Genomic DNA, 27,744 nt, shown 5'->3' with positions numbered 1-27,744 from the left:
ATTTTTTGCCTCCTGCCTCTGTTCCGACAAGGAAATCCTATTGAGTGTTTCTCCCCGCACTGCTGCTCTGGCTTGTCACAGTGCCAGTGGGAGGCACTCACAAAAGAAGCAGCTTTAGAGAAAATGTGCTGCTCCTGTTGCACATTTTGAACCTGAATACATTTCAAGGCTCAGTGTGTCTTGGAAAAAAGAAATTCCCTTTCATTTTTTCCTCCCATTGCTGCTCCAACAGGCAGTGATATTTATCTGGGTAGAATCACCTGCAGGAAGCAAAGCTGAAAGGCTTTTAATATTCCTGTTTATAAAATTACAAATGGTAGCATGGTGTTTCTTTGCGCTCAGGAGGAGAATGGGTACTAGTGAAATTTCAGCTTCAGCTGATCCTGTGGCACAAGGATTAGCCAACCCACTGTTTTTACACATTTCATTTTTCTGTGTGTGTGTGTGTGTGTGTGTGTGTGTGTGTGTGTGTGTGTGTGTGTGTGTGTGTGTGTGTGTGTGTATTATCCCTAAGAGAACTCTCTTGCCATGTGATATCATCCCCACTGCAGTCAGCAGAAATGCGTGAGCCCCAATTGAAAAGGAAAGGGGCTGCTGCGGGTACATTTTATAAGTGTGGTCCTTGCCTCTACAATTTGCCCCTCCACATTACTGGTCTGCCAGAACCCAGATTTGTCTGCAAAGCTCATCTATTGTCCTAGGCATTTGGGAGTTGAGTGATTTAAGAGCTACTGTGTGTAAATGTAGAGGGGATTTTTATTATTCAGACAAGCAAATAAAATACATTGCATGGGTCACTTGCTACCTATGTTGTGAATGTTTCATTTTGTACTGGCTAGTTCTAACAGTGTACAGTGCTTAGAGGCTCTGAGAGGCACTTAGTAAGTCAAAATAAATAACCATAAGTAAACACAATGGACCAAATTTCCTTCTCATGAAAGAAAGCCCAATTCTGCTGAAGTCAGTGAGGCTATATCTACTTATGGAAGTGGTGAATTTGTCCATTAGCCCCAGTTGTAGGAACACTTGACCTAAGTCCAGAAAGAAAGAAGTTATGATTATTAATATTACTAGAATTAGGACTAGATTCATAAAGGGATTTAGGTACCTAACTGTCACTTTAGGCACCTGAGTCCAACATTTAGACACCACTAGTATTCACAACCCCCCTGCTTAGCTGCTGCCTAACCCTGTAGGTGCCTAAACTCACTCCACACCTACATGGTCACTATAAAAGTTCCCTAAGCACCTATGTTTCTGCCCCTGGACATGTGCACTTCTGCCGCACGTTAGGCATCCAGATGCCCAAGCCCCAGTGCGATGCATAAAGCAGGAGAACTCCTGTTTCACTGGTGGTGTCTGATTCAATAGGCATGCTCAGAGGCCACTTACCAGAATGACTCCCATTCAGAATCTGGACAGAAGAGGAGCCACCGCCACCCAGCTTATAACTTTTAGTCCACTGGTTAGGACACTCACTGGGAGGTGAGAACCCCAAGTTCAATTCTTCACTCTGTCTGAAAGGGAGAAAGGATTCAAATGGGGAGAGGCCACCCTTCTCTCAGGTGAACACTTCAACCACTAGGCTATGAGATATTCTGAAGTGGGCCTTTCTCCATCTCTGTGTATAACTAATTAAAGAATCATTGGACCAGGACAATGCACATTTCATCCCAAAGGATCCTAAATCACTTCACAAACTTTATATAAACAACAGCACTGAAATACAGACATCTCTGGAATGGAGGGTGACCGCCAGCTGGCATATATTGGTCATGAAAGAATAAGGAAAGGGGATATTTTTGGCCAAGGACACCAAAACAAACCCCTTCTCACAAAAAGTGTGTCAGTATCTTTAAAGTGCTCTTTTACTCTGAAAAGTGACTGTGGATACATGGTATCTTCTTAGTCAATAGACCTGCTCCCGGGATGTGACTCACAGCTGATGAGTTTAGTGATTACATAAGTTTTTGCTGCTTTTTATTCCTGCTAACTTGGAAGAAATTGCACAGCCAAGAAAGTGTGAGCTGACTTATATTCTGGCTTCTGCATCATCTATAGAATTGTAAGTTTCTGCTGCACAATATTTAGTGTTGATGATGGGTGAGCCAGAAAAAGCCCAGTGTGCCTTTCACATCTGATCGTAGACTGAATTGGCAGGCCTGGCCATTAGAAAATACACATTTGTACTTGTTATCAGAACAAATTTGCTATGGAATCAATGAGAGACAATAAATGCAACACGCCACATTGCCCTGTGGAGTAACTTTACGGAATAGAACTTGAAGAGCAGGCAGGACCTCACCTCTGCAGGTTTCATTCAAAATACCCTCAGACAGTGCACTCTGTGATACTCCGTTTTGTCTCTCTGAGAAGAATAAAAGGTTTAGCTGACCCTCAAAGATTTGAATCTGTAACCTGACACTTAGACCACTGAGTTATCCCCCTGAAAGGGACATGGAAGCCTATCCAATGGTTTGTGCCTCAATACTGTCCATTTTTCTGTTTTCAGCCTTCTTGATTATCTTGTCCTAGCTAAGCAGCACTAATTACACTATCTATCTCAGGTACTTATGTGGTCTCCATAATCTTCACAATACCCCCGTGAGATAGGAAGTACTATTATCCCCATTTTACAGATGGGGAACTAAGGCACAGCAAAGCTTATGTGTCTTATGTAAGGTCACAGAGGAAGTCTGCGATAGAATAAGGATTTGACCTACTGTCTCCTAAGTTGTAGGATAGTGCCCTCACCATCTAGCCCTTAGGAGGTGCCATTTATTAGAAAATTAATAATGATCTGTAAAGAAAAAGATAAGGGCTATGCAGGGACCCTAGAAGTCTAAAGGCAAGAGGAGAGGGAATGTTTATGAGTTAAGTGCTAGTAAGGCAAGGGACGTCATCAGAGGGGACAGGCAGAAACTCTGTAACTGGTAAGCTGGAGCCAGGCCTGAAAATTAGCTTGTCAGAAAACAATGTTAAAATATATGGAGCACATGAGCTGTGAACTATTAGCCACCATTAATGGAAGGCGAGCAGGTATTAATGAGATGTCAGTGTTTAAAACCAATAGTGTACTCAGTGTTATACAGACAGAGAGAAAGACAGTCCCTTTCTTGAGGGTCTTATAGTCAATGCTAGTCAGATACAAAACGTAACAGGTGATCAGAAGATTAACTAAATACAGAAGAGTACAGCATTCAGAGTAGAAGCCGTGTTAGTCTGTATCTGCAAAAAGAACAGGAGTACTTGTGGCACCTTAGAGACTAACAAATGTATTAGAGCATAAGCTTTCGTGGACTACAGCCCACTTCTTCGGATGCATCCGAAGAAGTGGGCTGTAGTCCACGAAAGCTTATGCTCTAATACATTTGTTAGTCTCTAAGGTGCCACAAGTACTCCTGTTCTTTTTGCAGAAGAGTACAGCAGTTTCCCTTCCCCTCCACCCTTGGCTTCATGGCTTTGCTACAGTATATACATAAAAAAGGCAGGAAACTTATGCTTACTAGTTTAACAGCTATACAGGTAAGGGGAAGCGTAGTTATATAGAACAGAAATTGGTAAGGAATATAAATGCTCATGCTTCAGGGTATAAGCCAACTACTACAAAAAGGTAATTCCATAATTGTCCATCACAGGGTTCCTTGCACCTTCCTGTGACATATGTGGTATTGGTCATTGTCCTAGAAAGGGTACCAGATTAGATAAACCACTGGTTTGAACCAACATGGCAATTCCTATGTTAGCATTCCAGTGAAAGATAGTGACTGACTATCGAAAAAAACATATTAAGGATCGTATTCTTGACTTAACAAGCTTTACAGACCCTCCACCACTCAAGAGGTGTACCTGATCATTCCAAAGGACTCCAGTCCAGACTGCCTTGATTCGGTAGGCCTGAGAAGTTCCCCTGGCTAGACCAATCTGGAGAAGTAAAGGAAGTAAGACCTGACCAAAACAAGGTTAGATAAGACCAAGATATGAAGGACAGAGGATCCACAGGATATTATTGGCCACCATACATAATATGCCTGATATAGCAAATGCTGGCTACAAAAAAAATGCCAAACTGATCAAAGAGATTAAGTATAAATTAACTCATCAAGTAACATATGTCTCACCTAGGGAAAGGTTTTGCTTTCAGCTAAAAATGTATAAGCCAATCAGACCACTGAAGAGCTGTATAGACACTCATCAATTTACAGCCTCAAGTAATTGTTAGAGCTGATTAAATAACTTATACACCTCTACCCCGATATAACGCTGTCTGTGGGAGCCAAAAAATCTTACCACGTTATAGGTAAAACTGCGTTATATTAAACTTGCTTTGATCCGCCGGAGTGCGCAGCCCCCCCCCCAGAGCGCTGCTTTACCACGTTATATCCAAATTTGTGTTATATCGGGTCGCGTTATATCGGGGTCGAGGTGTACCTTGAAATGCACACATTTTAGTCTCTATAATCACATGTATGGTATTCTGAGTTGGCTGTGTTTACACATATGCATACCCAGTTATTTATATCATAATTTAAAATTACCTTTGCAGAGCTGATTCATTGTTTCCACCTGTGAGGAAATCCTTGTTTGTACTGCTTTGCAGACACACAGTGTGCTGAACTAGTTTGTCTCTGTTGAAATGGTGTGGATTAGTTATTTCTGATTTTATTTCATTTACCCCATTTAGTAAATGTCACAGCAGTGTACTCTCATGTGGCAGAGTCCAGAATTTCTGTCACAGAACAAAATATGGGGATAGAAGACTTTCATACTTCGTTAAAAGCAGTTTTTCTTCGTTCAATTTAAATGGAGATGACGATTAACTTGACCTACTTTTTAGCATTTAATACAAAATGGGCCAGAGCCTCAGCTGGGCCAGTGTTCCACTCAGTGCAGCTGAGGGGAGGGGGAGGCAAGAGTAGCTTTAAGCCTCGTTTGCACTACCCTGATTCCCAAGGCTGGTGGGGACTGGATCCCCAGTGTAACTTAGAGCAGCTCCCAAACTGCTCTACACATAAACATGCACCAATTTAACCAAAATTGTAATTTTTAAACCAAAAGAGTTGAAGTGGTACAGCTGTGTGTTTGGACATTCCTATCCAGAACTATCCATTGTAGGGTTTCTAATCTATCAAGCTAAAATGATGTAAGGCAGGTTTAAACGATGTAAGTGTATCCACACATGGGGTTTGCATCACTGTAACTGATTTAAATTAAATCAATTCAACTTAAATTCAAGCCCTAAATTTTGCTAGCTGGTAAAGTCCCCTAAGGTCCTTTACACTGGGCAGAGATCACTGGAGTGCAACATGCTCTGGTCATACTCCTCCCATCGCTGACACACCCCTTGCACTGAGGGGTCTAGGAGGTGGTAGCACAGAGATGACTGCTGACCCTGATTCCCTTGCCCTAGGGTAGCACTCAGTTGCCCCATAAGGGCAGCTTTCTGGCCCCTTTGTTCCTCCAAAGTCATGCAAAGGAGCTGGAACAGGGACCAGAACCTAACCCAATATTTTAATAGATCAGGGTAATTTTAATCTAAACTTCAGGACAACTCCTAATGATTCCCTGAAGTATAACATCATAACCCATTATTAGTTGAGCCTCTTGAAGTTATTTCCTTCCTATATTTCCTTCCAGATGTCAGACTGGATTTTTTTTTCTGCTGAAAGTACTATTTTTAAAACCAAAGAATTGAATGACATTAAGATAGTAGGTGTTGTACTGTACAGCATGTTATATAATGGGGTATTTATAACAGATCTTATACAGCCAGTTTATAACCAGGAGTAATAGTACCATTTTGCCATTCAATCTGCTTAGGGATGCTGCAATAAATTCAGAGCAGACATTGATTTGCTGCGGCTGGTGTATGATGGGAAAGTTTTGTGCATTTTTACTTTTATAGTTTTCATAACTCTTTTATCCATTCCTCTGAAGAGAAGTAGTAATAATATGAGAATAGGATTGCGTGATAATGAACCCATATTTGCCTATCTATGCAGATCTCCAGTCATCTCCTAGATGCCATCTTAAGTCCAGGAACTCTTTCTGGTCAGCAGCCTGTCATCAAAAGACAAGTGGTGGATTCTGTGGAAAAACAGAGGGGTCAAGAATCAGGACCTGATTATAGATCCTACAATCCAACCAGCTGACTTTCCCACATTATGTAAGATAAGAATCACAGCAAATTGCATCAGAATCTCACATAGGCATTGCAGTTACCTACTCACAATGGCAAATGAAGGACAGCCTGCTATGTGAATGTGGAGAAGACATCCAAACCATGGAACATCTAGTGAACTGCTGCCCTCTAAAATCCTTCTCCAGGGAGACAGCCTTGATTCATTCCATGTCACCAAAAGCCATAGAGGAGATAACAAACTTGGACATGGACTTTTAATGTTGCTTTTCAAGTTGCCATACAAAAAAGAAGGAAAAAACTCTAATATTATGAGCCTTGCCAACCCCAAACATTCAAATATCATGAGTCAAGCTCAAAAAGTCATGGGATTTTACAAAAATAATTAATTTTGAGTTCTTTTTATTTGCTTTCCAGTATTTGAGCCTTTAGGGTGCACACCAGTCAGATTTTCAAGCTTCTCTTTGCCACCTTAAGGGCTAAAAACTTATACTTTTTTTTTTAAAGTTGATATTCTCATGTAATCACATGATTCCCAGAGAGCCAGGGCTTTAAGAAAAACACCAAATATCATGAGACTTGTGAAGCAATTGCAAGAGTTGGAAACACTGGCAAACAGTACATCATGGGCCAATGTAGTGCAGCACAATTGGGTATAAACAACACTAAAACAAACTAATACAAAACACACACAGTAATGTGTTTAAAGAGCATTACAGCTGCGATACAAATGGGCAGAATCCAAGAAATTCCAAGTTAAAGTAGATGCTCCCTCCTTAACTAACACCACTGTGAAGAAGTAAAACCAACAGTGAATGAAGATTTGAGTTGAATCTGAACTAAAATCGAGGGCACAGGGGATAAATGAGGACCTTCCAGACTCCTGATTTCCCACACCAGACCTAGTGGACTTCTGTTGCATATTGAGAGCACGAGCAACAGCTAGAAGGAGTCTTCACAGCCTCCTGACCTTCACATGCAACCTGGTATGAGACATTGACTCTGGGGTTTTTTTTTAATCTATTCCTTTATTGCCATTGGTTATTGGTCCTGCTATACCCTGCTCTTCTCTTAACATGGCAACCTTTCAGTTCCTCCACCTCACACCCTCCATCTATGCATGTTTCTCTTTCTTTCTCTCTCACATCCTCTTGCTCCTTTTTACCTCCCTCTCCCTCTGTTTTCCTCTCTCTTTGCTCACTCCCCTCTGTTAGTCCCACAATCTCTTACTCTCCTTCATTTCCACACCAGTGAGCCCCCTAACCTCTTAAACCCAGTTTAAAACAAATAGTGAAATTAATTAAAGCTAGGACTAACAAATATATAGAAATGGATGTGCGTATGTGTATACACACACACACGTGATTGCCATCAGCATGAACACTTTGCTTGGGTACTATATCCAAGCAATTCCCCCTGCCCTTCATTTCCTTCTGTGTGTTTTTAGATTATATTTGGGGCAGGGACTGTATCTTCCTATATGTTCATACAATGTTTAACACATTTTGAACAGTACTGCAATATAAACACTAAATAATAATTATACACAAAGCATGCATAACCAGGGATCTAGAAGTATTTGCTATTGTGCCACTAAAATGGATTTATAATAATCTTCCACTTTCATCCAAGGATCTCAAATCACTTTACAACTATGGGCAAGTATTATTATCCTCAATTTAGCGATGAAGAAACTGAATCTCAGAGAGGCAAAGTGACTTGCCTAAAGTCACACAGTGTGAAAGTAGCAGAATGGGGAAGAAAACCAATATCTCCAGACTTGTAGTCCTCCACTCTAATGACTCAAGCTTACTCTTCTACAGTTGTCTTTAGAATACTTTTCAGCACTGATAGTAATGTGAACCTACACGGGATTTCAGAGCAGACTGGAACCCAGAATGTGAACATTGGACCCAGTTCTGTGAATTCATGCAACCCCAATGGAGTCAGTGGATTACATGGATGTAAATGAGAGCAGGATCTAGAATGTAGCTATTTATATTTCTAGTTATTTTGAAAATAATACTCTGTGCCAGCAAATCTCAACAGGCTGTACAATTCTGGAAGGAATCATACACTCCCCACGTCGTTTGATGCAGGAAGGGAAGCATTGCAGCCACTGTAGCCTAGAAATTGGGTTGAAAATCTCACAAAAATATGTTTCTTTCAATGATTTTCAATATTTCCTCAATTGGGCCAATTCATTAATTAATATTTCCAGAATAACCTATGCCAGGAAGTGCTAGAGCACAGACAGCTGTAAGATTTAGACGCTGTTAGACTTGAGTCATAGCCAAAGGTTTGTGCCTCTTCTTACTTTAGTTGAGCCAGTTCACCCATCCCTAGTAAATATGTGAGAATGTAGTTTGTGTACGGCAAGTATGATGCACTTGCACAGATGTACCATGTAATTATATAACTTCATTGACTCATACGATACCAGTTAGGACATCTAGTCCATTCCCCCAGCCAATGTAATAATTCTAAACACTTAAAGACTATAGCACTTTACAAACATTAACTAATTAATCTTCACAACATCCCTGGGAAGTAAGTAAATATTATTATCCACATTTTACAGATGGAAATACACAGATGGCCCAATACTGGTTCCATTGAAGTCAGTGTCAAAACTCCCCTTGACATAAATATGACCACCATTTAGCCCATACTGAACTTGGCTGAGATCCTGAAAGGTATGTAGGTGCCTAACTCCCATTAAAGGTGCTGAGCGCCCTGAGTCTCCACTGACTAAAGTAGGAATCATCGTTTCACAAGACTGACCCCATACAGTTCAAGGCCAACATTTTTGAATGCATTTGATATTTGGCACCAAGATCCCAATTTAGGGACATAAGTAAATGAGAGTTTCTGGCCCCTGAATATGGCTCCAGATTCCTAAAAGGCAGGTTATGTTAATTCACAGACATTATTTGTGTCCTGGTCTACACTAGAATGGGTATTAGCAACAGGTTCGGCATTGGGTCAGATGTACATGGTTTAAATGCAAGTGAAGACTGGAACAAGCCATGTCCAGCCCTTTCCTCTTGGACTTCATTCTCAAACGAACTGTGTGCAGCTGAAGCAGCACTGAGACTTGTGCTGACATCTGTTGTCAGCAACAGAAGATTTTTCTGCAGTAGATCAGGCTGATGAGTACAGTGCTTTTGTGTCATGGTGTGGCCTCTGCAGTCTCAGCAGAAACAGGGATGATACTGTGGTAGAACAGACAGCTCAGATTAATAGGAAGATTCATAACTTGGCTTCAAAAACAAACAAACAAACACTGGTAAACCATCCAGGACATGGAGACACTCTCTGAGCTGCTACCCAGATGTTCTCTCAGTCCCAACTCCAGCTGCCCTCAGAAATGGGCTCTGAACAGCTGCCTCAAAAGTGGGACAAAAGGCATTAAAGATACCGGGCCAAATCTGGAGTCCACAGAAATCAATGGAAAAACTCCCATTGATTTCAATCAGACCAAGATTTGCAGCCTGATCCAATGCCCACTGAAATCAATGGAAAGCATTTCATTAACCACAATGGGCTTTGGATAAGGTCTTTGATCCACAAGGACACAGATTCATGTCAGTGGATGTTCCCATTGTTAATGGATCTGATCCATATTTACAACGTAAAAACCACAGAGAACATGTCAGCAAAATCGTGACTAATTATCCTCTTTCAATTTCATTAAAATGGCATTTTGTTTAATTGCAGACTTCTGTCCAGTGTGCTTTGTGTTTTTTCTCTATTTAAATAAAAACCATCACTGAGTTAAGCAAACATTTTACATGCAAAACTCCCAGCTTCATTAGTCTTATATTGTTCAAAAATAGCCAAGCTACTCTTTTACAATTTCTTCCCTGAAATGTCAAGTTTCAACCAGAGAAAATATTTACAGCTGTGTTATATAAACTAATGACAAACAGAGATTAAAGTGGAAGTGCTGGCAAAACTTTATCTGTAGCAGCACTGAAACTAGTGACACTGTAATAAATAGGCTCCATGTTACTGGTTTATTGTTTAATGACCTACTATTAGAAACGTGGGCTTACATTTTCAAGAGTGGTAAATGATTTTGGGACCATTTATGTGCTTCGAGTTGAGCACCAAAAACTGAGACTTTCAGTGGGCACTTTGAAAATGTAATCTTGGAGTATTTCAGTGAAGAACAAGTTCTCTGGGGGCAGGAACTATCTAGATTTATGTAACAGTGCAGCACAAAGCTCATGGTAGATAAGACCTGGATCTCTAATGTAAACAATAAGCAGATTTTTTAAAAATCCAAACCTTTGGACACACACAGTTTTTTTTCCACTTTGTAGGTCACCACCAAAAGAAAAAGACATATTATTGTAATATGAGAAGCTGTGATATTTTCGTATTTTTGACTGCAATGTTGTGATGAGATACACACAGTAAGAAAAATGTTCCCTTTTTAATGCCTATCACTGTAACATAATAACAAGAGATGTACTGTAATTTAGCTAAATCTGCCTTACTATTTGCTGAAAGCCCTTGGTGGACATTAATTTTATATGCTGTTTGTTGATGTGTGCATTAAAACGATCTCTAAAGGAAGGCTGTAAAAAATACATCCAGATTCTACACTATTCAAGAGAGCAGCACAATACTCCACACTAGGTTTAGACTACATACCCCTCTACCCCGATATAACACGGTCCTCAGGAGCCAAAAATCCCTACTGCGTTACAGGTGAAACCCCATTATATCGGGGTAGCAGCGGCAGGGCTCCAGTGGTGATTTAAAGAGCCCGGGGCTCCGGCCGCAGGGAGCCCAGGCCCTTTAAATCGCCGGCCAAGCCCCACTGCCGCAGCTTCAGGATAGCAGCGGCAGGGATCCAGCGGTGATTTAAAGGGCCCGGGGCTCCCCGCAGCAGCCGGAGCTCCAGGCCCTTTAAAACGCTGCCCGAACCCCGCTGCTGGAGCACCAGGGTTACCGCGCTATATGCGAACCCATGTTATATCGGGTCACGTTATATCAGGGTAGAGGTGTAGTAGTAATAATACCTATGCCTGGTCTAACTAGTGTTTCCACCACTGCTACTATCAGTGGGGCTGTATTATTGCTAGACTTCATTGCACCGTAACCCCCTTCTGACAACAAAAATTACTATGTGGCCCTAGGAGGGGGGACTGAAGCCTGAGCCCCCCCAGTCCTTGCTGCCCCGGGGTGGGAGGGCCAAAGCCCAAGGATTTCAGCCCCAGGCAGGGGGCCTGCAACCTGAACCCCATCACCAAGGGCTGAAGCCCTCGGGCTCCAGCAAGTCTAAGCCAGCCTTTATGGCCCCGTTAAAACAGGGTCAAGACCCACTTTGGGGTCCCAACCCACAGTTTGAGAACAGCTGTGCTAGACCAATGGCGGGAAAAGGGTAAGTGTAGATAAGGCCTTACTGGCATGGTGGGCTATAAACATGGTTAAGATTGTGGCCTAATTAATAACCAACCAATGTTCTATTAATTATTTACTACCCTTCCATGTACAGCAATAATTTCAGAAATGTAATAAACATAAATTGCTGCACTGTGTGGTGGTGTATTATATATATCATTTGAATTGTTGGCTTGTAGTTTCATTTGCTAATTAAGAGTTTTTGATAATTCTGTTTATTGTTTTTAGTATGATTTCTCACTAACATTCAAAAGTATGCATACAACTACTTCAGTCATGTCTGAGACGAGTGGTTTTCATTTACTAATATTTATATTAGCACCTTTCATCCAACAATCCCCAAACACTTAACAACCTCTATATGCTGATTGCAGTATATATCCAGTATTGAAATGCAGCTGCCTATGGGGTAGAATGTGGCAGCCTTTTAATAAGCTCTCGTCAAAACCACACAAAAGAAAGTAAATATACCGTAGAAAGTTGGAACATCAAGGGAACGTTGGGCATGACTATATCACACAGACCCCCAAAAAAGCCAGAAAATTAGTGGGAGTTAGGCACCTGGCACTTTTGAAAATCCCACTAGATGCCTATCTGCATTCTTAGGTGCCTAAATATCCTTACAAATCTGTTCCTCCTTGCTTTCTCCCCCCTTGTAGCCTTTTATTTTATTTAGAATAGATTTAGTGATGTTATCTTTAACCATCATGGGTTTGGCTCTGGTTGCTACAGTTGAAAGTTCAACAGAGTGAAAAATCACCTCTGCTACTTGTCTCAGATTTAGAGACTCTAGGAACACATGAAGACCAAAGATAGTGATCACACATACATTCACAAGTACAAAGCCTGAGGCCCTGCCCCTTACCCTGCCTCTCTCCTCAAGGCCCCACTCATGTACCGCCTCTTCCCTCAAGGCCCCGCCCCTGCTCCACCTCTTCATTCAAGGCCCTGACCCTTATCTGCCTCTTCTCCAGGCTCCATTCTCTTCTCCACCCTTCCCCCAAGGCCCGCCCCTGTTCCTCGCTCATCTGCCTCCCTCCCCTCACTGCTCGCTGGATCATTTCCTTTCCTTCCCACCCACCCCCAAAAAACTGGGCTCCCTCTTCTCCATGGCTGGGATGGGAGCTGCTAAAGCCTGATAAGGAGCCTGCCTGCAGGTAGAAGGTGGTCCCAGCTGAGCAGGGGCTGGCATGGGTTAATGACCCGGCACCTCCCTCTGCCCCAAGTTAACCAGGCTTTTTGTGTCTGCTCAGTACATCTGACAGGACACTGCCAGGTCCCCTTTTTGACTGGACTTTCTGGTCAAAAACCATGCAGCTGGCAACCCTAAATGCACTCGGACACAGAAGCCAAAAACTGGACTGACTGGGTAAAACCCGGATGGGTGGCAATCCTATCATTTACACTTGGGCAAAGTGAATATAATATGCTACCAAATGAGAAGTCTCTACTCACTGATACTGGTAGTAACATTTTGCTCCTACTTTGCACCCATGTAAATAGCTACACCACGGACAAGGCAGTGAAGAATTGGTCTAAGATATAGGCCTTAATAATGCTACATAATCCTCTGGTAGGTAATTTGTGCAGCACTTAAATAAAGGGGACACAATCAGAGCCTAACAAATAATATAGACTAATAATAGAGGGAGCTATTCTTCATCATCTCGATGGGAAATGAATTTTCCCATTGCTGTCACTACAGAGGAGGGAGATTGAAATAAATAAAGTGTTTTAATTAAAATAAAATGTAAATAATGAAGGACAAGGGAAATGCTAATCTTCTTCTAGTCTCCTCCAGAATGATAAGAAAGTGCTGCTTTGGGAAAGAGGGGCAGAGCCCATCCTCGGAAAGTGAGGAGAAAAGAAGAAGGTTACAAAAGGCAATGGGTGAAATCCTGGTCCCATTGATGTCGTTTGGCTTTTTGCCATTGACTTCAGTAGGGCCAGGATTTCACTCAATGTTTTTAAAGAAAAAAAAGAAAATAAATGCTCCGATTACAGTTTTGATTGTTAGTTTTGTTAATCCATTGCTGTGCTTACTAATATTAACATTTACATGGGTTGGCCTAAGTGTGGAGATTCATAGATTCATAGATCCTAGGACTGGAAGGGACCTCGAGAGGTCATCGAGTCCAGTCCTCTGCCCGCATGGCAGGACCAAACACTATCTAGACCATCCCTGATAGACATTTATCTAACCTACTCTTAAATATCTCCAGAGATGGAGATTCCACAACCTCCCTAGGCAATTTATTCCAGTGTTTAACCACCCTGACAGTTAGGAACTTTTTCCTAATGTCCAACCTAGACCTCCTTGCTGCAGTTTAAGCCCATTGCTTCTTGTTCTATCCTTAGAGGCTAAGGTGAACAAGTTTGCTCCCTGTTTTGGGACCGGCTCTGTTCAATATCTTCATTAACGACTTAGATATTGGCATAGAAAGTATGCTTATTAAGTTTGCGGATGATTCCAAACTGGGAGAGATTGCAACTGCTTTGGAGGACAGGGTCATAATTCAAAATGATCTGGACAAATTGGAGAAATGGACTGAGTTAAACAGGATGAAGTTTAACAAAGACAAATGCAAAGTGCTCCACTTAGGAAGGAAAAATCAGTTTCACACATACAGAATGTGAAGAGACTGTCTAGGAAGGAGTACGGCAGAAAGGGATCTAGGGGTTATTGGAATGTCCAATTCTGTTGAAGAAATATTGTGTCCATCTCCACCTCAGTCCAAGTGTGTACATTTTTAATATATAAGGCAACACCCCCTCCCTTTTCCCCCTGTCTATCCTTCCTGAGCAAGCTGTACCCATCCACACCAACATTCCAATCATGTGTATTATCCCACCAAGTTTCAGTGATGCCAACAATGTCATAGTTGTATTTATTTATTAGCACTTCCAGTTCTTCCTGCTTATTACCCATACTTCTCGCATTTGTATATAGGCATCTAAGATACTGGTTTGATCTTGCCTCCAAGTTTTGTCCTGACCCTCCTTTCTCTCTGCCAATATAGCCCACACTCCCTCTCGTTTCCGACCCATCTCCCAGATCTCCATGTTCACCACTTACCTGTGGGCTTTGCTCACCTGTCCCCGTCAAACCTAGTTTAAAGCCCTCCTCCTCACTAGGTTAGCCAGTCTGTGTCCACAGAGAGAGAGTTCACAACTTTGCTGCTACAATGGTTACTCCTGAGGGCATGCTGCACCAAAAAATTAAAAATTCTGCGCACAATATTTTAAAATTCTGCAAGTTTTATTTGTCAATAAATGAATGCAGAGGTTCCAGCATGGCAAAGGAGAGCACAGACCACTGGCTGCATGAAGGTGGGAGATCACCCTGCAGCCCTCCCACCCCCAGGGCACAGACTTAGTGGTGAGGCTGCACCCAATCCTGACACAGCACAAGGTCTGGGCCTGCCCCAGAAACACTGTGAGGCCCTGCCTCTCTGTGGTGTGGGGCAAGCAGGCTCAACCAGACAGGATCCAAGTGTGGAGGGGGTCAGTGTGGAGGGATCCAGGTGTGGGGTGAGAGGATTCTGTGTGGGACAATCGGTGCAGGCAGCAAAGTGGGGTGCCTAGGTGTGAGGGGATCTGGATGCACAGAGGCTTGTTAGGGGCAGAGTTTCAGGTGCAGGGGCAATGGGCCTTTGCAGGGGCTTCCAGGTGAAGGTGGCTGGGGCTCAGCAGAGGGGTCTGGGTGTGGGGGTCTCAGCGGGAGGGTCTGGGTGCTGGGAGAGTGGGGCTTGGTGGGGTGGTGGTCTGGGTGCAGCTAGTTGGAGGTCAGTGGCATGGGGGTCTGGATGTGGGGGCTCAAGGTGGTGCAGGGGGTGGGGGCGTCAGGGTTTGAGTGCAGGGAGCTCAGTCGGGGGTGGTCTGGGTGCGGGGGTGGAGGTCCAGAGGCAGAGGGTCTGGGTGCAGGGGGTCTCCAGATGCATGGGTTGAAGTTCAGTGGGGTGGGATTTGGGTATGGAGGGCTAAGGGGGTTCTGGATGTACTGGAAGAAGGTTGGCAGGGGTGCCTGGGTATGGGAGGTCCAGATGCATGGGAGTTGGATGGATGGGGGAGCAGCTACCTGTACAGTGACCCCTCCCCCCACAGATGAGGAGTGATGGGTTGAGGAAGCAGGGGAGATGTGACGGGTTGGTTCACAGAAAACCCCTTGGGAACTGCCAACTGATGTGCCAAGACTACTTCTGCCCCTGCTTTACCTGCCAACTTGGGACTTCAGCACCCTGTCTTGTTGAGCCAGATACACCAGTCTGCTCCAACACAGACCCAGGGTCTGAACCACGTGCCCCAACGCTGCAGACTTAACTGAAAGCAACTTAAGTGTTCCTGTCTTTAACACTCAGATGCCCAACTCCCAATGGGGTCCAAACCCCAAATAAATCCGTTTATATCCCTTATACAGGGTAAACTCATAAATTGTTCGCCCTCTATAACAGTGATAGAGAGATATGTACAGCTGTTTGCCCCCCTCCCCCCAGTATTAATACATACTGTGGGTTAATTAATAAATAAAAAGTGATTTTATTAAATACAGAAAGTAGGATTTAAGTGGTTCCAAGTAGTAACAGATAGAACAAAGTGAATTACCAAGTAAAATAAAATAAAACATGCAAATCTAAGCCTAATACAGTAATAAAACTGAATACAGATAAAATCTCACCCTCAGAAATGTTTCAATAAGTTTCTTTCACAGACTGAACGCCTTCCTAGTCTGGGCACAATCTTTTTCCCTGGTACAGCCCTTGTTCCAGCTCAGGTGGTAGCTAGGGGATTTCTTATGATGGCTGCCCCCTTTGTTCTGTTCCACCCACTTATATATCTTTTGCATGAAGCGTGAATCCTTTGTCTCTCTGGGTTCCCACCCCTCTTTCTCAATGGAAAAACACCAGGTTAAAGATGGATTCCAGTCCAGGTGACATGATCACATGTCACTGTAAGACCCCAAGCCTTCATTCCTCCCAGCCTGACTTACAGGGAGGCCTGCCTGCAAACAGAGCCATCCACAGTCAATTGTCCTGGTTGATGGGAGCCATCAAGGTTCCAAACCACCATTAATGGCCCGCACTTTGCATAATTACAATAGGCCCTCAGAGTTATTTCATATTTCTAGTTTCAGATACAAGAGTGATACATTTATACAAATAGCATGACCACACTCAGTAGATTATAAGCTTTGTAATGATACCTTACAAGAGACCTTTGCATGAAGCATATTCGTTACATTATATTCATACTCATCAGCATACTGTCATAAAATCATATAGAGTGCAACGTCATAGGAGGATGCTAAGCTTCCTGCAGCTGGGGGAGGTTTCTGGGAGTGGGTCTGACATAGCCCCAGCCACTCTTTGCTGGGGAAGAGGAAGTCCCATCCTCTCCTGCCTTCAGCCCTGCCGGACTAGTAGTGGCTCAGGATAGAAGCCACTGGCTGGGGTGTACCCAGCCCCGTGGTGATTTACCCCTCTGCCAGCTGCTCTGGGTGCCTGAAACGACCTGCCTGTGCTGCTAGGGAGTGCTTCGTGACTGCTGTTGCAGCTTCCATTTGCTTCCCTGTCAGAAAGTCATTTTTCTGCAGGGAAGAAAACAAATCTGCAGGGGACATGAATTCTGCACACACTCAGTGGTGCAGAATTCCCCCAGGAATAAGTGATTTATCTATTTCTCTCTAAGCATGGGTTACTGGTAATCTGCTACATTACAGAAACTATCATCATGGCTGGAAAAAGTCAGAAATTTTGGCCAATTTTTTCAAAGGGGACCCTGATTTTGTGTACCCCGTTTTTTTACACGCTACAGCTTGGACCTGATTTTCAAAAGTGCCCAGCACGCTCCATTCCAACTGACTTCAGTTGGTGTTCTGGATCTTCAGCACCTCTGAAAATCACAGAAAATGTGTCTCAAAGGACAGCCAACAACTGAGGTACCCAAAACTAGTGGCCACTTTTGAAATGTTGGTCCTTAATTTCCTAGGTCTTGACCCTGTTTCCATTACATTCAAAGACAACTCTCCCACTGACTCCAGTGTGAACTGGTTTGAGTCATTAGTTAGGTGAGCAGATACTATCGTGAGGAGAATAGTAGAAATGCCTAGATCAATTAAATTTAAATTAATTGTTCTCAACCTTTTCCATGGTGGAATTCACTCCCATTTAAACATATGGGAAGGCAAGGCTACTTGTAACCTGTCAATTACATTAGATTAATACATGAAAGCTAGCCTTGAGAGCAAAGAATAACAAAAATGTGCAGAAAAAAACCTAAATATTGGTATCCTGGATTTATTTATTTACACCTTCCAACTTTCCATTGTCTCTGGTTATATCTTACTTTGGGTCTCTCCTCCCTACAACTGAGTCACACGGCCTTGTCTACACTAGAGGATTAAGTTGATGTAAGTTATACAACTTAAGTTACGTAACTTACATAACTTAAATCGACATAGTTTACATCAACTTAATGCGGTGTCTACACCACGCTATGTCAACGGGAGAGCACTCTCCCATCGACTTATCGTGTCTTCACCAGACCCACTAAATTGATGCTACTGCATCGATCGCAGCAGTGCCGATTTAGCCCATAGAGAAGACAAGCCCACAGAACCTGGCTGCAACTCAGCTGACCTCTGCCCTAGTTAAAATGTGTACACAGAGACGCCCTTAAAGCATGTCTACAATTTTAGATAATTAAGGGAGATGAATTTGAAGGTACATGAAAAAAAAAAGAAAACCAACCAACCTTAAAAGAATTTTAAGGTTGGAAAGTTAAGCAGTACTCAAAAGTGAGGAAGTGACAGAATTAAAGCTGCCTGCACATTCTGATTTAGTCTGTTTTCCATTCACTTAGGAGGGGTATAAATGAAGGGTCAAGGTGCAAGCAGCAGAGAACTAAGCCCTGGATATTAAACTTTCATGGAAGTTCATCCAATCCATCTTCCCTACATGCAAGATTTCTGAGTATCTTCTAAGGAGAATTTACTGATTTATACGAAAGCAACTGGCACCTGATTTGCTGAGAAAATGATTTTCTAAAGTAACAAAACACTGAAAAGATATAAGTCCTCACTGTATGATCTCACTGACAAATAAGAAAACAGCACAAGTCATCAGCATGCAGAAAATGGATTCCAGACTGACTACTGACTACCAGAAAAGAACTCACAGAGGGATTGTTAGTAATAAATTATAATATGACCCAGTGAGGCTGAGATCATCTTACAAAGGGCAATGAGTATGCAGAGAAATGCTAAAGGCAAAAGACAGTACCTCTCCCAGTGACATAACAGCAGATGAATGCAAATCTGACTACTGTGTATGTCCCTGCCCAACTCACAGCAACATAAATAACTGGAAAGAACATTCATACATTTCTGGGGAATGATTATTAATTGCTTTCCAAGTTTGAATCAATGTTTGGATCTGGTTCTGTTTTACATGACTATACATTCAAGTGTTTTACAGTATGGGAATTATGAAGTTTTAATGATCTGATGCTTTAAACTTTAATGAGAATGCTTTTTACCTGCCAAGATCTGTGTTTCATATTTAGTGTTTACCCTGCAATAGCTGATGGCATAAGCAACACTTAGTGCAGAGCAGCAAGAAGCTACATCCTTTACATTGTTACACTTGCTTGTGATGCTATCTACCACGTATAGCTGGGCATAGGGAAACACAGAACCCTGAACTCAAATATTAGCAGGAAGGTATAATAAATAAATAAAATAACAATAGTAATTAATAATTGCACATTTTCATCTAAGGATCTCAGATTGTTTTACACATTAATAAATGAAGTCAAAACATTGTCTGGTTAAATATATAAATACACACATATGTCTATTCATGTATTTGGTTACTGATTTGGGATCTTAAATATTTTTATTTAGTAGTGTCACAAAATCTTTTCAGTTCAACTTTAAATTAAAAACTTAAAAGGGATCCAGCAATTTGAGATCCAGTCAATTAAAAAAAATAGTTAAAAGTAGTATTGGGTACCACTCCTCCTCTAATATTCTCTGCCTTGCTGTAAGTTTACAGGCACATTTTCCTATTTTGTTCAAATATTTTTCTCCTCTGTTGCTCCATAGAAGACCCATACAAACAGGGAAAACTGACTAACTACTAACAGTGCTGGATAAATAGTGAAACTGATTATACATAATATGCTATTACATGCATAAAGTAAACAAACTAAAAAAATAGAGAAAATATTTTTCTCTAATTTCCTTCAGCTATAATAATAGTTTTACTTGCAGCAATAGTAGCAAAAAGATTTCAAGGAGAAGTGTGATTTTTAAGTTGAGAGTGTCCCTTTGAAAATCACCTGTCTTATTTAAAAAATGGATATCTATGCCATTAGACGTAAATAAAAATTGCATTATTCTATATCATTTACAGCTACATTTGCTTGGGATCATTTTTTAAAAAATATTGTAATCCTGTGGGTTTATTTGCACCTTCTTATAATTCTACTATGGAACAAAGTTTATGTATCCAGATGGCAAATATGAACATCAAAAGATGGACTGTCACTCAAAGACACGTGGGAAACATTCAAAGCTGAATACAGAATTAGATGAATTTTCAATGATAGAGTAAAATTTCTTTTGTATGTCCTGTTAGCACTGGAAGAGTAGATCTGACTGACATACTGAAGGTGGTGAGCTGTATTAGATTATTCACCTATCCATAAAATGTTATTTATTTATGGATTGTTATATATGAAATTATACCGTAAAGCAAAGTGAAACAATTACACAAACCATGCTATAAAATGCAGTGTGTCTTAAATGACGTATTGGAAACCTGTGTATGTATGCATGGCTATGAAAGTGTGCTTGAGACTCAGTAATGTTGCTGAGTATGTATGAGACAGCTGCAGTTTTTCAACATCTCATTTCAGATAATTATATAACTGCAACTCCTGATTTTAGTTGAAGACAGACAGCCTAACATTACAGCAGCCTTTTTTATTGCTCCCAACAGCAGCTCCAGGCAGCAATATATATATAAAATCAGTTCAGAGGGCAAACAGCATCATTTCTGGTTTTTTATCACATTATAGCAACTAGGAAATACATACACTGTATATGGGAAACTTTCTCTTCCTCTCTGTAGTTTTTCTAATAGTCTTCTTCGTGTCCTTCATCTAACAGTTTTGGTGTTACCCATATTTCACAGTCCTGGTAACCAGTGGTCTCTCAATACATGCAGCATGAGCCATGCAATTCAAAACTGCTAAGGCTAGGAGAACTTGTTAATTAAAAAGTCAGAATTTATCTGAACCTTCCCACATCCTTGTTTTACATTTCAAAATATTTGGTCAAGGTTCTCCACCCCGAGAGAGCCAACATAACTACTATTCCCTAATAGTGTTCGTAACAGAGATCTGTTGGCCAGGAGAGACCCATACCTTCACTATCAACTCCTCAAGTCCTGTGATTACATCGGAAGCCCAGCTTTTTTTTTTTTTAAAAAGGGTGCATCTACAGATTTGAGCCAAAATAACTAAATCGGTTGTAATAATCTTTAGTTGTTCTGGTGTAAATCTGTATGTGGACACTTATTTTGGATTAAATAAACTTGCTTTCTTTTAAGCTTCATCTACACAACAAATACAACTAAGCCTACCACACAGTTAAAATCTGTAGCATGGAAGGGACCTAACTGTGTTATTGTGATGGGTGTGATGGGAGTGGAGGAAGTTCCGGGGGTAATCACAGAGCTAGGCAAGGAGTTAGAGAGGTGGGGTAGGAAGGCGCCCAGGCAAACAGCAACAGGGTCTGAGACTGAGCATAGAGTCCCTGGGCTGGAACCTGGAGTAGTGAGGAGTCCCGAGTTCCCCTACCAGCCATTGGGAAGTGGTGCAAGATCTGGGAGTGGAATGGAAGGCTGTCCAAAGCATCATCTGGACAGCTTGTCCAGTAGGACTTTATTATTCCAGAAGTGGGAGGACTACATAGTGACCTAGTCGGAGGGCTGAGTTATGAAGTGGGAGCACCTCAAGTCATGGTGAGGAAGAGAGGCCACAGCACAAGCAACCAAAGGAAGAGGGCGCCAGATGAAGTGAGAGCTAATTTCCAGATCCAGCCACTAGGAGGAGCACCTGCAAGGAGCGAACTCCTTCACAGTTGCCATAATAACAAGAAAGCCTTGGACTCCACCTCTGTATGTAGTTTTCCTTTTCTGCCTATCCGATACTCATTACTCCCAGTTCTGTAAAGGAATGTCCCTATAGTCTTCCTCTTTTGCGATTCTTTGAATGTAGGATGCTCTGATTTACAAATTAATTGTATTACATGTTATTGTGCATCTTTCTTTACATTATCTCAAATCTAATACCAGCACTTATGGCTCCATGTATGTACCATTTTGGAAGACCTGGTTACCTCATTGTTGGCTTCTGAGATGGTTAAAACATAGTTTGGTCTCAAGTATTAGATGGGATTGAATTTCAACTCTTCCCAAATGATGATTAAAGCCTTGGATTTTGAAGGATTGTAGTGTGATCTAAGAAAAGGGCCAGAACACGGTTTGATTCCTGCTTGAAACAGCTGTGCATGGCTCAGTTTTGCAAAGGAGCTTTATACAAATGTTAAATAGTAACAATTGTGTTTTTACCATATTTGTGGATGAGCATGTTTACAGTTTGAGTCTACACTGCAACGTGGAACCATGCCAATTAGGGTGTCATCTACAAACATTAAATAAATAAAATAATCATAGTTGTGTTTAGCCATGCCAGGGTTATTGTGTATTAATTGGGTCCCCATCACAATATTTTCTACAGTAAAAACAGAAGCTACTGTTTTGGCTGCCATCATCATGTCTTTGTCAAAATGAATAACCACAGGGGAATTTCAGGCATTAGTTGTTCCTAGATAATTCCAGGAGTATGACCCAATCAGACCCTGGCTGGTATGCTAGAGGCAGGTTCTTCTAATACTGACCGACTTCTTCCAACAAGAATTACTCATGAGTAATAAAAACAACCCTGCAACTCTCTCAAAGTTGAGGTATTTTGGAATAGAAAATATTCATGTGATCACTCACTTCAGTTTACTATTGTTAAAGGTTTTGCTGTTAGGAGAGATGGAATTATCAGTCGTCTTCTGTTTTTGATGCCTTAGAAGAGTTTTTCCTCAGGGTTCTTGTGGTCACATGGTTCTTTCATACCAGGATGATTTTATGTAAGAAGAGCAGTTTAGGTTCACTTCAAGAAAAGCAGTCTTCAATGTAATATTTCACCTCGTTCAGCTGTAGCTACATCAATGAGCACAGAATGGAGACTTCAGTAGTTGAATGATGTGATAATAAGAGTGCATATTGGAATCCCCATAGCAAGCAAATCTTCATCGTTATCATCATTAACATTTTATTTTTCATAATGAAATTCCTTTTCAAGTGTACCAGCAATTGCTGTGCCAGACTGAGCAACACCCACGTGCAATAAAAATCTGCATAAATATGAACAGAGGGAGGGATGGCTGGGAGGGGGAGAATAATCACAAATGTGGAATTGCTGTAGGGATTGTTCCTATTGTTTCTTAAATTTTTGCTTTGCACTACACTTAGGTTTTAATGTCAAGGGAGACTGCAGGTCACACAAAGGTCAAACCCTCTGCCAGTCTGTCTGGGACTCCACTTCTGGCCCCCTCCACTCCCAAAGGTATTGTGCTTGTTTACAGGAAATTTATCTGCAGGGTCTGGTACATACTACCACACTGAGCCCCACCTGAGAACATAATAAACTACATGGTAAGTGAAAGTTGTAAATACCACCATAGTGGGACAACAGTAAAATACTGGCTAAATTGGGGGAGGAATTTTCCTCCCAAAGTGCAGCATTCAGTTAAAACCTAACTTTAAAAAGATCTCTTTTAACATTGATTGTGCAGGTAAATTTGTGAGAAGTGCAAATAAGAAAAACTTCTGAAATATATGGACTCATGCTGCTGATCATACATAACTTAAGTGATGACTTAGCCATTGAAGATGTGATCTAGTGTATGCTTTCAGGGGAAGATTATAATGAAGGCTAATAATATTGAATGTTCAATTAATTGGTTTGTTAACTGAAGCTGGGAGTTTTTGTGTTGGACAAATTGTCTTAGATGTGTTAACCTTTAGGGTCCTCTGCATTGTGGATATAGAACTGTGTTAACAGACCCATTTTTTAATATGTTTTCACTACATTTTGCAAACAGGGCCTTAGATTGTCAACTCTTTGGGCTTGTCTTCACTGCAAAGTTAACTTGAGTTATAATTCAAGTGTTGTCCCTAACTTGAGTCCAATCCATACACAAAAACCCTTAACTAGAGTGTGATGGTGCCTTTAATTCTTGTTAGTTAGTCCAAGAGAGATTATAGGCTAAAACTTGAGTGAGCAAAATTCATCACCTGCTCACAAAACCACTCTGTAGTGTGAACTCAGGTAGAAACACTTGAGTGCTATTAGTCCTCCAATGTCATTACAGAATTCCCCCACAAATTTTCCCACAGTTCAACGGGAAATAAATCAGAGTGGCTCGGTTTATTGCAGCACTAAGAACCATGGAATAGACCCTCATAAGTTTTAGCAGCATGTGCAAGTGAGTAAAGCACCAATTGTGCAGGCAGCAAGCTGAGTGTTATTTTGCAGAGTGGCATCTCTTCTTCGAGTTTAGGCTCAATCCAGTTACCTCTGCAGTGAAGACAGACAGTGGAGGCAGGAACTGTATGTGATTGTACAACAATTAGCAAGGGCCTGGATTGAAGCTACCTCAAAATAAATACATAAATTAATGGATTACTTGTAAATTCTCAGAAAACTAATTCTGTCCTCAAAGAGTAAGTGCTGTAAGTTTGGGGAAGGTGTGCTGTGTTTTTGTTTTGTTTTAACAAAACAAAGAAATTGAATCTCTGCTTTAAATGAAAAACTCAACTGAGCCTTAATTGTGGAGCCACCTCCATTGCAATAATCATGTCCTTTTAGCAGCAAAAAAGGATGAAGTGTTGGCATCAGTGTTCTGTGGCAGTTGGGAACAGCAGTTAACTGCTCCTTCCTGATGGGAAGAGAGGTTACTGAGTGGATCCTTCAGAGGAACAGAAAAGATGCTGTTCAATTATAAAATAGTGAGACGGTTTTATCAGTGGTGATGGGTTTTTTTATTTTGTTGCTCTTAATTTTAATGACACTAACAAGAAGGAACAGGATACAGGATTATTCCAAAAGAATTAATCTCTCCGAGAGAGTACATTTATTTATAGCTATTGTGAAAGCACAATAGGAAGAACTGGAACCTGATTCTAGTTCCTATAGCACTTCAGATCTCTACATAGGACCCAGCTGAGCAGTGTTTCAGTCAGTATTCTGCAGAAGCTCAGTTGCCAACAGTCCAGAGATTATGCATCCCGGAAGAGGATAAGTACCATGATCTACTTGCTATTAGTCATAAATATTTATATTATGATAGTGCCCAAAGGCCCCATTCAGTGCGGGATGCTGTAAAAGCACAGAAAAGACAATTCCTCTGAAGTTAAAAGAATGATTATTACATGCTAACAGTGAGATTAGCTCTGCTCAAAACACAGAGAAAGACTTGGTTGCAGTGGTGGAAGTGGAATGGCTCTGTAATTTATTAATACTGTATGTTGAGCTGGTTATTGGGCTTTTTAATGTATGAGTATATTGGTTTGGTTTATTAGAGGGTGGTAAGGAAAAATAAGCAGAAAGGGCAAAGAATCACTCAAGATAAGCCACTTCTCTGTGAACACTTAAGGATTATTAAGAGACAATTTCCTGCCAGACAGGAAAAGACCTGGAAACACAAGAAGATCAAAAGAACTATAGCAGTTTAAAAAGGGGCTCTGTCAAAGGGGGGTAGTTTTGTGGGGAAACCAACTGACACACAAGCCATACACTGGAGGTGTCTGATAGAAGCTAGGCCGGCCTAGGTAAGGGGGTAGTAAGAAAGACAGACAGATGTCTATCTTTTTCTTCTCTACTGCTTTATTCCTACTTTTAAATAGAAAATACTTTGGTTTGAAGAAGGCTGTTTTGTCAATGGATACCACAGGTCAAACACTCCTGAAGAGAAGAACCACAGGTGCCAAACCCACTTGGACCTGCTGAATAAGGATGGTTGACAAACATGGTACAGTAGCCCAGGGCCTGGTCTAAGAGGGGAGAACTACAGAATTCAGCCCAGGAGAGATGAAGACCCAAGGCCTGACACCTGAGGTGATGCACTCAGAGAGACCCAAAGGGGACAGAGGTGCAGCTAGCTCTGTAAATGTAACAGCAGCTCCAAAGAGCTTACAATCCAATGGCCTGCTCGTGCTTCTGTAGGTTCCAGCGAGAGCAGGTTCATACACTAAATTAGAAAACACAGTTCAGCAACAGGATGTACCTGATGATAATCAGATCCCAAGTGGTGTAATTTTTTTTAATAACGTTCTTCTTTGTATGGTGGATTATGCTGAAAGAGTGTTTTGAGGAGGGATTTAAATGGAGAAAGCTTGCAGCCTTATCCAAGTCCCATTGATTACGGGTAGTTGGATCAGATCCTTGGTATACAACTTGAAACAAGTCTTTTCTCATTACAATTAAAAGATTTTTAACCTAAATGCTGAGAAAGACATGTTGCTCATCATCACTACATGCTTGTATATTGATTGTGGTGGTCCTAATGTATTCATTATCGATAGGCTTGATTTAACAGGGGAAATGTCTGCTTAACAATTATTAAGTAAAGGTACAATTGGAAGTGTGGGTAACTTGTCAGGGAATTCTGACAAAATGTAAATGGAATTTTCTCTTAAATCTGGAGTATTTTATCAGAGATTTCAGAAAAAATCTGTGGGATTTTTGTCCTTCAATATTTAGTTTTAATCTCTACTTGGTCCTATTTCTATATTTCAATACATGACAAGCCAGGACCTAAAGAGAACATTAATAAAGTTTTATGGAAAACCTACAAAATCACACAAGATGCACCACAACAGCCCATCACTTTGTATATGATATCACTGTAAACAGTTTTTATCCTGACTTTTAAGGACAGCTGCAAGTGATTCAATTATTTGAGTAAACAAATGACATGTAGGAAACCTGGTTGACTTGTGGTTTAGTCCATCACTGAAAGATCTGAAAGTTCTGTTTCCAGTCCTGGTTTCTCTCCTAGGTTAGCAGGGGCTGGGAACGTTGTGCAAAGCACCTTGACAATCCTTGCTAAACAGGAAGTTTCACAAGCTGATCTGAAGCAATCCCTGTAGCTGAGTAAGGTTAGGGCTGATGCGCTGTAAAAGGAAACCTATCCAACCCTTTGGTTGTTACAGGTTGTGGGAGAATTTTAGCAGCTCAGTAGATGAGTTAAGGGCAGATGGAAGGGGTTTTGGCATTAAGGGATCCATTTTTGGGGTTTCTCTTGGCAGTGAGGGAAGATTCTGATAACTGAGTCCCCAGAGAGGGAGAGGAGAGGCTTGTCCTCGGGAGTATGGAAGGCACAAATGACCAGAATGCAAGGAGTCTTGATCTGGTGGATGCTAGAAACAGAACCAAAGCGACTCGGCAATTGGGGCTTACACATACAACCAGCAATTAAAATACTTTTACCAAAAATAAAAAAAATCTACTGTCAACTCATAAATTGATAACTGATTGCCCTTCCAATTAACAGTACTGTAATCCTGTAAAAGGGTGGCTTGCCCTTGAAGAGCTGGAGGGCCTGGGGCTAGCCAACCCTGATTACTAAAAAAGGCACAGCGGAGTGGGATCGGGTGCTTTCTCCCATAAAGAGCACCTGGAAGCTGCCATGGGATGATGCTCAATGAGAGCAGACTCCAGCAGAGGATTTGGAACAAATGCGAGGTCTATACTTAAACCACTACAGCTGCACCACTGTAGTGCATCAGTGTAGATGTTCACTATACCATCACTGTAGTTAATCCATCCCCTCGCCCTCCAAGAGACATAACTAGGTTGATGGGGGCTAGTCATCTTAACTATGTCACTCAGGGGATGGATTTTTCACACCCCAGAGCAACGCAGTTGAGTCGACCAAACTTTTTAGTGTAGACCTGGCCCAAGACTAGAGCTAGAAAAGACAGGGAGTAGCTTGCTAGAGCAGGAGAGACCCTGAGCAAGCAGGGGAAAGACTGCAGAACTCTCCAGGCAGAAAGGATTGGGAGTAAGAA

At 41.6% G+C, this 27,744-nt stretch overlaps 1 long non-coding RNA gene across 1 annotated transcript in view; it reads right to left on the bottom strand.

The window, feature by feature from the left end:
- Positions 1–479: 479 nt before the first annotated feature.
- The window catches only part of LOC122172661 (uncharacterized), a 29,649-nt gene continuing 2,384 nt past the window's right edge, over positions 480–27,744 (bottom strand). Inside the window, exons 2-3 of the long non-coding RNA XR_010598927.1 lie at positions 3,850–6,087; positions 480–1,517 (exon numbers count right to left, since the gene is read on the bottom strand). This is a non-coding gene — a long non-coding RNA (uncharacterized LOC122172661). The remainder of the gene's footprint in view (positions 1,518–3,849; positions 6,088–27,744) is intronic.

This window comes from Chrysemys picta, chromosome 2 (assembly GCF_011386835.1).
Source record: "Chrysemys picta bellii isolate R12L10 chromosome 2, ASM1138683v2, whole genome shotgun sequence".
In the NCBI taxonomy this organism is placed as follows: Eukaryota; Metazoa; Chordata; order Testudines; family Emydidae; genus Chrysemys; species Chrysemys picta.
The sequence above is the reverse complement of the archived record's forward strand: the minus strand, read 5'-3'. Positions and strand labels throughout refer to the sequence as shown.